The sequence below is a fragment of the Condylura cristata genome, unplaced genomic scaffold (genome assembly GCF_000260355.1).
Source record: "Condylura cristata isolate star-nosed mole 26May11 unplaced genomic scaffold, ConCri1.0 scaffold00005, whole genome shotgun sequence".
Classification (NCBI taxonomy): domain Eukaryota; kingdom Metazoa; phylum Chordata; class Mammalia; order Eulipotyphla; family Talpidae; genus Condylura; species Condylura cristata.
Genome location: NW_004567106.1, coordinates 18904519 through 18913149, shown reverse-complemented (window position 1 = coordinate 18913149; position 8631 = coordinate 18904519). Strand labels below are relative to the sequence as shown.

Genomic DNA, 8631 nt, shown 5'->3' with positions numbered 1-8631 from the left:
TTGGTTAACAGTTTGATTTCAATTTTGGTTTACAGAGAAGAATAGATATAGTAATCTTTAAATAGCTAATGATAACTGCATAGATTAATTTGATAGTAAATAAGACAAAATGTTATAAAAGTGTGACATTAAATAGTGCTAAAGGCAGATTGCATACCATACTACAAAATAACATGTCAGCTCGCAGATCCTTCAATGAACAGTCAGTCATGCTTCCCACCTGCCAAAACCTAAAGTTTACCAAGCTCGACAAATATGGAACAGGTGACTAGTAATTCACGTCTTTTTACCAGTTCTTTACCTAATTTGAATAACAAGTTTGTTTTCTAAAGTGGTCTTTCCCAGATTTGTCACACATTATTAGCAATCACAGACAAAAGATGAATGGAGCTCCTTCTACAACACCAAAAGAGATGGTTTCATGTTTCAAAAATTGTGACAATCATGTCCGACATGTTCTCCTATAGTGGAGAACATGATGTAGACAGAATTTTGGTATTTCTAACAGATCTGCCATAGGTGACTTGGTGAAAGACAAGGGCTGGGTTGTACTGGAACACATGAATGTAGCCCAGATATATATTTCCAGGTATGCTCCTTGCCTGTACCGTAAGAAACAGCAGCTTCTCTCATCCATCAGACAAGTGTAGAAGCTCACTAATAAATGCACGTTCTAGTACCTGTAAACTGACGCTTCTCTTACTAAAGGGATAAAAATTAGGGAAAGAAAAAGTGCTTCATTATGACCTTTTAAATTAATGCTTTATCTTTATTTGTCGTTGTTACTTTTTACGGCAGTTTTGCCTTACGGTAAGATTGCTTTGTGGCTAACAATGCTGTGAAAATGCTGGAGGCTTTAAAGCGGATAGCTTAAGGGAAATCTGCGTGGAACCGGTTACTTCTCTCCTAGTTTCTCTTCAGGCCACTCTCAGAACACCGAGCCTTGCAGTCAGTTCTGCTTTTCCCACAGGTATGTTCTTATTTCTAAATCTTTGTTTGTGTCTTTGTTCTGCTGCTAAATTTTTATGGTAACTCACACGCCAAAGTTTTCCTCCTTTGTTGGCTTGTTTTTCACTCCTTTTGCTTGAACCCTCTACCCTGCTAGTGTTTACGTAGCTGTATTTTGTTCTGGAGTCTTGGCACCGGACACCCCTGCCAGGTTTGGGATCTTAGACTGTGCTAGGAAGCTCTGAGGAGGGAACACAGAATGAATGGAAAGCTGAGTAACCGATCTGATATTCTGGAACACGTGGTTGGCTCTTATCTTTTTAAATCATTTTTTTTCTGAAAACTGACATAGTTCAATTAAAAAAAAAATGCTGAGAGTATTTAAAAAAAAAATGCTGTGGTATTATGAAGCTATTGCCAGCCACTGCAGCAGGGAGGTGGTCACAAGATCCAGCAGACCTCCTCTGTCTCCTGGCTGCTTCTCTCAGCAGTGTATTTCAGTAGATAGGTTTTTTCTGCTCCCCACTCTGTCTCTCGTGAATCCTTTCACCCCTACATATCTGTCCTACACCCCAGTTCTTGTATGCACAAATAATTTTTTTAATTGCCCAAATTAACCATGTGACCATTTTTTTTTTTATAAAGGGAAACCCAGGTGTAAACTATTTCCCTAATGAAATGTTGTAACCCCTGTTTGTTTATTTACATATATTAATACAGGTACTATGTTTAGAGCCCTGTCACTCTTTATTATAAAAAAATAACATCACTGCATGTTATGTTTATATGGAAAATAAAAGGCATGCTTTATTTTAGATCTTGTTTCTAAATAAATGACTTCTGTCTTTGTTTCCTTATATGATCCAGGGTTGAGTTATAAACCATTTTTGTCAATGGAAAGAATTAAAATTCTGTGGAAAGGGATTTTTATATCAATATGTAGATAGAAAAAGGAAGAAAATAACATATTTTAGTGCACTCAAATATCAGATAAGGCTTATGAACAAACTTGAAAGTCATTGTTTTAATTTATACCATTTTCAGGTATTATTAAAATATTATACATAATCTAAGGTTGAGATAGGAATGTCTTCTTTAAAGGAGCAAACTGAGAAGAGTATGTTTTCAGCACATACTGGTATTTCTATAGCGTCAAATTTCTAACTGAACCAGAAAACCATACTGAAATATAAACTTAAAAAAAATCACCTGTGAGTTTTATGAATGCTACTTTAATAGGTAAAATAATACTTCCGTTTGCTTTTTAAAATTGGCGTTTCCTTTAAGCACTAAGAAGAGTTCATTGCGGATAAGACAATTTGTACATTTTAGACTTTCACCACATAGCTATTTCTGATGAACTTAAACAGGTGGCGTTCACATCATGTATTTTCAGATTGCCTAGTGATGGCAAATGCAAAGAGTCAGGTCCAGACATATAAAAAATATTGTTTGCCTAGACACTTTTCCTGTAATAGGACACATCTCCACCTGGAACAAATCCACAGATACTTCAAAGTGTAATAAATCCCCATCCAAACTTATTAGTTCTTTCATTTTCTACAACTACTTCTGTGTTATGGCCTGCTCAATTTATACCACTACCATCCTCCTAAATGTTCTCATTAAATTGAATCAAAATTGCATCTTCCTTCTGCTCCTTCCCTGCCTTCCTATTCAAATTGATGGTGGTTTAGTTAACTCCTCTTTGACTCATCTTTGCTGTGATTACCTGCAGTGATCAATTATTATGAAAAGCTTTAAGATTTCTTTTGAGTAAGAGCACATAACCTTAATCCAATTAGAGTGTGGCAATTTAGCAACTTCCAATATTGTGTTAAAAAATAGTGGTGAAAGTAGACATCTTTGCATTTAAACTTAAAGGAAAGGCTTTTCGTTTTCACTCAGCTAATATGATATTAGCTGTGGGTTTGTCATAAATGGCCTTATGTTTAGCTATGATCTTTCTATCCCCATCTCTTGAGGGTTTTTATCATAAATGGCTGTTGAATTTTAGCAAATGTTTCTCTATTGATCATATAATTTTTATCTTTCCATTTGTTGATGTGGTTGGTTATATCAATCTATTTTTGGGTGTTGAATTCATTTTGCGAGATTTTGTTTAGGATTTTAGCATATGTATGTGTGTGTGTACACACACTAGGACTAGGTTTATGGTTTTTTTTTTTTGGTGATACTTTGTCTGCTTTTGGATCAGAGTAATATTGGCCTCATGAACCTGTTTGGAAGTGCTTCCACTTCCTTCACTATTTATTGTGGAAGAGCTTGAGAATGGTGTTAATTCATCTAGGAGGTTTAGGTGAATTCACAAATGAAATTATTTGGTTGCCAATTTTTGTTCTTTAGAAGGCTTCTGATTATTCTTTCATTTCCTTGCTTGTGATGGGTCTTTTCCCATTTTTCATTTATTCAGTCTTGAAAGAATTCTTCCAAGAATTTGTACATTTTTTCTAAGTTATGCAGGCTGTTGGCATATGGGTGTTCATAGTAATCTCTCATGAGCCCCTGGATTTCTAAGATGTCTGTTGTTACTAATCTCCTTTATTTTTTACTCCATTAGCATTTTCTTTTTTGTGAGCCTATCTAGAACTATGTCTATTTTATTTATGTTTAAATAACCAGCAGATTTTGGTTTCACTATCTTTAGGACCTTCTTTTTGAAATTTCTGCTTTGTTTAATGATATGACTATTATATTTTACTGTTACTTATATATTTTTATGTCCTGATTCCACAAAATCTTTGGAAATTATTGTCGGAGAAGAGGAGAGTTTAATGTTTTTAGTCCAAATATATTCATAATTTATATGTTGGGGTTCAATGTTTTCTACTTGAATGATAACCTTGAAGTCAGAAAAAAATTAAGATGAAATACAACAGAAAAATTTTCTCTTTTGAAAGAAATGTAGCTTTTTTAAATATTTATTCATAAATACTTACTATTTGAAAGAAACTTAACCATGCTGCAGGATACAAATGAGGGCTTTAAATAAATCACTATTATTATTACATTATTATTAGTTATTATGCCTTTTTAACTTTCTTGGGCTTTCACCTTTTAAATAATCTTACCAAACTAACTGTATTAAGTCTTTACAAGTTTTGAGAGGAAAATCCTAGTCCCCCAAAGCAACATGAGCATTCATTGAGGAACATAACTATGTTAATGTAATCCATGTGTCCTTTTTGATAAGACAGTATGATAGACCTTTAACTCTAATTTAGACATCAAACCAATGGACATTTTTCCAGGTAGGTTAAGGTGAATGCCAAATTTACCTTAGAGGATAATATCAATAATGTCTGTTAATAATGTCTCTAAAACTATGATTAGGTAAAATGACTTTTACATCCTGTTATAGTAAGAATACTCTAGCAATATAGAATAAGAAAAAGAGAAAAAAATCTCTAGGAATGGGTGGACCATGCAAAGAACATACAGCAAAAGATAGATTTAAATCTTACCATATTAGTAGCTAAATTAAATGTGAATGTTATGTGTATACAATTATCAGAAAACATTTGTGTAATTGAATATAAAGGTATAATTGAATATAAAGGTAAATCACACCTATATGATAATTCCAGGAGACACAATTTAGGAACAAAAATGTATAGATTAAAAGCAAATGGATATAAAGAAATGCCCAGTGCTAACACCCCCCCCCCCAAAAAAAAAAGCTGGGTTGACTGTATTATTAGACAAATTGAATTTCAGATAGATCAAAAATATCAACTAAAGAAATCAGTTTCATAAAGATGAGACAATACAGTAAGATGACATAGCAGCTCCAAATATTTGCACTTGATAACAACTCTATTACATGAATGAAAAATCCTGTGGAACTATAGGAAAATAAAGACATTCACAATTATAGTCAGATAAATCAATTTTACATTCTTACAAATATATTGCTCAGGTAAAAATTGGTAAAGACTTAATTTTTTGGTATTTCTATAACCCTCCACAAATAGCAGAATATACTTATTTTGTTCTGGTATGCAGGGAATATTTAGCTAGATCATCACTAGATCATAAAACTAGTCTCAATAAATATAAACATTTTCAAGGTATACAAAATACACCCTTTAATTGCATAATAAAAATAACATTTTCACTGCTTGAACAAAGACATTTTAAGACCTAATTATTTATCCTTTTTGTTTTGTGTTGCCAGAGTGTAGTGATGTAGAGTTCTCTGACTCCTAATGACATTGGCTACAGGAATTTTTACCCACTATAGATAGCTGTTGCACGTAGGGTTAAAAGCAACTAATGTCTTAGTGTTATTATGAAAATATTGTTAGCCCTCAGTCCCCAAAAGGGTCTTGGAGAACCACAGGGCATTGCATGTCACACTATGAGAACCATGGGAAATGATGACATAAATTGAAAGAAAAAATTGAAAGGGCAAATAGTATAAGAAACAAACAATCAATTAAAAACACCTGGGGAAAAACTAAACAAGTAAATCATGTCCCAAAGATGAAGTAAATTAAAATGTGGCATGATTTTAAATAGTCAGGAGAGTGTGGCTAAAAAAAAAAAAAAGAATGCTAACAACATTTTCCTCGCATAGTTCAGGGGTCCTGACATTGGAACACTAGAAAAGTTAATTGAATCCTTGTATACATTTTGGCCAGCAGCGAATAATGTTTATGTGATCATGGTCTTTATTTTCAACCTTGAGATATTGTAAGATTTGACTGGAATTGCAAAACAGATTCATGTATTAACATTGTGTGAAAGAACAGTTCACCAAGTGTGGAACATGGCAGTGAAAATTGGCAGGAAAGGTGAAGGAAAGATGAAGACTGCTAAAAAAAAAATAGAAGGCAGGAGAGACAATTGAAAAATTGGTTGAGCAAGAACATAAATATGTTATTAAAAGTTGTAATTGTAATATTAACATAGTACATATAGCAGTATTAAAAGAAGATAAGGAGTGTGATGGTGAAATCTTCAGGGGAAATGATCAGTAATTAATTGACAAAACCACCAATGAATCAAAATTAGAGTAGAAAAATCACAGAAAAAACCTTTAACAGAACTAAAAATATATAAATAATAGAATTCCATTTCTATGAAATAGGACTGTGATGAGGAAGAACAATGATGCTTTCTAAAATATATCTTCTATAATGCCTTTTATAAAAAAGAAGTTATTAAATAATTATATAACTATATGTTAAACTATGCATCAAGTTGTTTTATATACTATGTAACTCATTTACATTTTAATTTATATGTTAAAAGTTGGAAATATAGACTCTTCAAAATGAGGTTCTTTATCTTTTAACCTATAATGCATGCTGAAGATAAAAATGATAGTTATGGACATAGTTGCCTTCAACTTTGCTCACTTTTTAAAATTGTAAAATGACCTTGAATAATTTAATTACTCTTGTGAGCCCTAGTTCCCTCATTTGTAAAATGGAATGATATATGTCTCATTAGATAATGATTAAATGAAATAATACAGTATATTGTTGAGTGCTTTTTCAGTAATTGCTCATATAAATGTGAGTAGATATCAAAATGTGTGTGTGTGTTTTTTTTTTTTTACATTGTTTAATCTTACTGGTGAACCATTCTTGCATACCTGAAATGAACCCTATTTGGTCATGATGACTGATTTTCTTAATGTATTGTTAGATTCAGGTTTCCAAGACTTCTTTTGATGATTTTTTAATCTATTATCTTTTTTTAAGATTTATTTATACATACAGAACTGGGGTGCAGGCCAGAGGTACAGGGGCAGTGAGAAGATTCACCAGAGACAGAGTCGGGAGCAGAACAGGCAGATCGACGAAATAACACTGCTGAGGGGAGCAGCGGACAGGTCAGGAGAGGTCTGCTGCTCCATGTGGATCACCTCTGGGGCTGGGAATTGAATTATGCTGAAGTGGCTTTAGCTTCTTAGTGCAGTGCTTTAACCTGCTGAGCAACCAGGGAGGGTCCCAAGAATCTCTTATCTTTAAAAATATAATTCCTGGTCAGACATATGCAAATATATAATTAGAATAATTAGAATATTTATTTAATACTTTATTAAGGATTTATTCATGGATATAGATAAAAAACTTGAATATAGACATGAAAACACAAAATGTATAGAAGGAAACATAGCTGATACATTCCTAGATATAAATTTCAGAGGTGTATTTGGGTAATTAACTCCAACATCAAATAAAACAAAACAAAAATAAACAAATTCTACTATACCATACTAAAAATCTTTTGTACAGCAAAAGCAAAGGCCTTGGAACAAAAAGGCAACAAAATAAAAGAAGATACTTGTACAACCTGTATCTAACAAGGGAAAATACAGAAAAAACTCATATACCACAATAACAAAAAAGGGAACAGTTCAGTCAAAAAAATGAGTAGAACGTTTGACTAGACACTTAAAATTTTATAATAGCACAGTTGAAAATAGTCCTGAGTGAATAAAAAATATTAAAAATCCATTAACACTAATTTGAAGGGATATATGCAACCCTGTATTTATTGCAGCACAATTTAAATATACAATTTATGGAAACAACCTAAGTACCAAAGACAAGTGGGTTAAGAAAATTTGATACACACACACACACACACATACACACACACTGGAATATTGTTTAGCTATAAAGTAAGGTAAACAACATGGATATAACTAGAGAGGAACTATGTCAGGAGAAATATAAGTACCAGATTGAGTCACTTACTGAGATGTGGAATATAGAGAAACCAGATCAATAACCAATCCTAGTAATTTGACTAGAATCAAGGCTACTAGGAGGGGAATGATGAAGGAAGAGCAGTTTCAGAGCTTTAGTGATAGTTCTAGTTTGGTAACATAAAACTAAAGGTTTTTGTCTTACTGCTGTAAATCGTACATAGTATTTTAAACCATTACTTTAATTTAAAAAAATCAATTAACAATGAGCCCAATGTTGCTCTCTCTTTTTTTAATTATTTATTTATGCACAGAGAACTGGGGTGCAGGCCAGAGGTGCAGGGGCCGTAAGAAGATTCATCAGAGACAGAGCAGGCAAATTGACAAAGTACACTGCTGAGGAGAGCAGTGGGCAAGACAGGCGAGGTCGCTGCACCATGTGGATCATCTCTGGGGCTGGGTATTGAACTTGCACTGAGGCCACTGCAGCTAGCTTGCAGTGCTTTGCTTTAACCCATTGCTCCACCAGGAAGGACCTGTGTCACTTATTTTAAAGTGAGTGTTAGTCAGCTGTAAGACCTTTTATAACAGTGTGGTCCCCAGAAAAGGGGGAGGTTCCAGGTTCCCTGTCCCACTCAGGAGGGTGGCACTGAGCAGGGAGGAGAAGAATATGGAGAGAGACTGTTCCCTCTTGGAAACAGGATAGGGACCCCAAAGGAGACCTGAGGGAAGCACATGAAGTAGAGAGACTTGTGAAGAAACTATGTTTCTTGCTTCTTAAGGGTCCTGGACTGGTTGAAACAGATGTGGGTGAGAGACCCATGGGTTAACTATGGCAGCATTTATCTTGATTGTGATTTTTGCTCTTTTCCTCCCAGACTTGTCTGGCCATTTCTGACCTGTTTCTGTGGGACCCGGCCAGAAGGTGTTTTAGACTTGGGGCGGGCTTTCAGGACTTGCTTTGTGCCAGTCTCTTTTGGTTAGACTTTTTTTTTTTT

The 8631-nt window shown here is 34.0% G+C and overlaps 1 protein-coding gene across 2 annotated transcripts in view; it reads left to right on the top strand.

The window, feature by feature from the left end:
* Nucleotides 1-908: 908 nt before the first annotated feature.
* AGMO (alkylglycerol monooxygenase) overlaps nucleotides 909-8631 on the top strand; it is a 284977-nt gene continuing 277254 nt past the window's right edge. For both annotated transcript variants that reach the window (XM_004676735.2, XM_012720743.1), the window contains exon 1: nucleotides 909-970. The gene's annotated coding sequence lies outside the window, so the exon portion shown is untranslated. The remainder of the gene's footprint in view (nucleotides 971-8631) is intronic.